Here is a 2,500-nt window from a genome sequence, read left to right on the forward strand (position 1 = left end):
GTTCTCGCCCGTCCCGGGGGGCCTCGGAGCCTCGGCTCACGCGGGGCGCCCCGCCGTCCGCCGCCTCCCGCCGCCCGCCCTGGATGGCTCTCCGCTCCGTCGGGGGTCCGTCCCCCGGGCCCGTCTTCCTGCCTTGCGCCTCTCTCTTTGCCCCACCCCGCAGACCTTACTTACCAACCCTTCCTTCCGCCCTCCCTTCAGGCCCCGGGTCCGGTCCGGGTCCGGCCTTCCGTCTCCTTCCCCGCCTCCTCCCCGAACCGCCACCCCCACGCCCTTGCCCGCTCGTGCCCCGCTTCCCGCCGCAGCCCCCCTCCCGCAGAGGGGGGGGGCCTGGGCCGCGGGTGCGGGGGAGGGGACGGTGAGGGTTGGTCGGTGCCACGGGGAAGGTGTGCTCGGAAGTGAGGGCGGGGCCGGGGCCGGTCAGCCCCGGCGGCCCTGGATGGGGGGGGAGAAGAAGGGTCGTGTGGGGGTCGTGGGGGGGGGGAAGCGAGGGGCGTCGGGCGGCGGCGGTCTGTGGGGGGGGCGGTTAGCCCCCGTCGGAGCCTCCGTCACGGGCCGGCAGCGTCGGGGCTTTCGGTTGCCGTTTGTGGGTCCGGCCGCGGCCCCGGGGGGGCCGGCGTCGAGGTGGTTGGCGGTGTCGCGGGCTCCCTCGTCCCCCACCCACCTCGCCCGCCTCCATCCTGTCCAGGTACCTAGCGCGTCCCGGCGCGGAGGTTTAAAGACCCTTTGGGGGTCGCCCGTCCGCCTCGGGTCGGGGCGGTCGGGCCCGTGGGGAGCCGTGGAGGCTGGTCTTCCCGTGTCTCCTCCAGACTCCGCTGCCCGCCCCCCGCCGCCCCAGGCCGGGGCGCCGCCGCGCTTGCGCCCGCGCCACGGCCCTCCCCGGTTGCCGGGAGGGGGCTTGCCCGGCGGCTGCCGGGTGGTGCGTGAGCGTGTGCGTGTGCGTGCGCCCCGTGTCCCTTGGGTGTGTGTTGGGGGGAGGGGACAGGCGGGAACCCCCTGGGCGCCTGTGGGGTTGTTCCGAGCTCGCCCCGCGCGTCGTCCGCGTGGCGGGGCGGGCTGCTGGACTTGCCCTGTTCCAACCCTTCCGACCTCTCGGAGTCTGGTCTTTGTTGTCTCTCGCTGGCCGGCCGGAGGCACCCTTCGGGGATGTGCTGTGCCAGGTTGGGGGGGTCGCCCCTTTTCGGGGTTGGCCCTCCCGGCGATCACAAAAACTCGTACGACTCTTAGCGGTGGATCACTCGGCTCGTGCGTCGATGAAGAACGCAGCTAGCTGCGAGAATTAATGTGAATTGCAGGACACATTGATCATCGACACTTCGAACGCACTTGCGGCCCCGGGTTCCTCCCGGGGCTACGCCTGTCTGAGCGTCGCTTGCCGATCAATCGCCTCCCCCGGGTGGGTCTCTCTCCCGGGGGTAAGGCGCGGCTGGGGGTTCCCTCGCAGGGCCTGTCCCGCCGGCGCCCGCCCCTGCCCGAGTGCGCCCCGCCACGCCCGCCTGCGCGGCGGTTCGGTGTGCGGGGTCGTCTGCGGGCCGGGGAGAGGGTCGTCCTGGCCGCCGGGCCCTCCGTCCCCCTAAGTGCAGACGACGGTGGCCGCCGCTGCCGGCCCTCCCTCCTTCCTCCTCCTCCTCCTCCTCCTCCCCGCCCCCTCCCCGGCCCCGTGTGTCCGGTCCCCGCCGCCTCCCTCAGCACCCCCCTCGCCCCCGCCTCGCCCCGCCGGGTCCGCTCGGCGGTGGCCTGTGTGTGGGACGTGGGAGGGCGTGGGACGGGGGCTGGGGGCCGGCGCCCGTGGGGCGGTGGCGTGGGGTGGTTGGGGGGGGGGGAGAGGTGGGGCTGGGGGGGAGAGGCCGAGGCGGCCGGTCGCCGCCCGCGAGAAAAGGGAAGGGCGAGGAGAGCTCGCGCCTGAGGGCCGCGGCCGCCGCCGCGGTCCCTCTGGAGGAGATCCCTCGTGCCGCACGCGGTCTTTGGGATCGCCGCCCGGGTCTCGGGAGGGTTTTGCGGTGCCCCGTGCCGCGCGGTCCCGCGGGCCGTCGTGGGGGGTGGAGGCGCGGATCCGGAGCGCCGTCGTTCTCGCCGCCTTGCCCCGGGCGGCGACCGCGGCGGTCCGGCCGTGGCCCCCTCCTCTCCCGGTCCGCGGCCGTGCGGTCGGGGGCCTGAGCCGCGGCCCCGCCCCCGCTCCCCGCCGGCGATCCCGGCCCCCTTTGCCCTGTCGGGGCGGCTCGCGCCGAGGCCGAGTCGCGCGCGGGGCTGCGCCCCGGGGATGCGTGCCCCGGCGGCGGCCCGCGGGACGCCGCGGCGTCGCCCGCCGCTGCGCGCTTCCCCCCGGGTTGCGGCCGCGCCGCACTGCGTGCCCCGAGCCCGCGTTGTCGCGGTGTTGGGGGGGTGTTGGTTCTCCGCGGGGGTCTCTGTGGCTGGAGGCGTGCCGCGCCGTCCGCCGGGCCCGGTCCGGGGCCGCGGTGGGAGCGCGGGGCACGTGGGACGTGTGTGGGGGGAGGCCGGG

General features: G+C 76.6%; 1 non-coding gene across 1 annotated transcript; it reads left to right on the top strand.

Annotated features, from left to right (window-relative positions):
- The first annotated feature begins 1,218 nt into the window (after nt 1-1,218).
- On the top strand, nt 1,219-1,371 carry LOC128775859 (5.8S ribosomal RNA). Its single transcript, XR_008420798.1, has one exon. It is a non-coding gene; the product is annotated as a 5.8S ribosomal RNA (ribosomal RNA).
- The last annotated feature ends 1,129 nt before the right edge of the window (nt 1,372-2,500 follow it).

The sequence above is a fragment of the Panthera pardus genome, unplaced genomic scaffold (genome assembly GCF_024362965.1).
Source record: "Panthera pardus isolate Hobbes unplaced genomic scaffold, ASM2436296v1 HiC_scaffold_87, whole genome shotgun sequence".
Taxonomy (NCBI): Eukaryota; Metazoa; Chordata; class Mammalia; order Carnivora; family Felidae; genus Panthera; species Panthera pardus.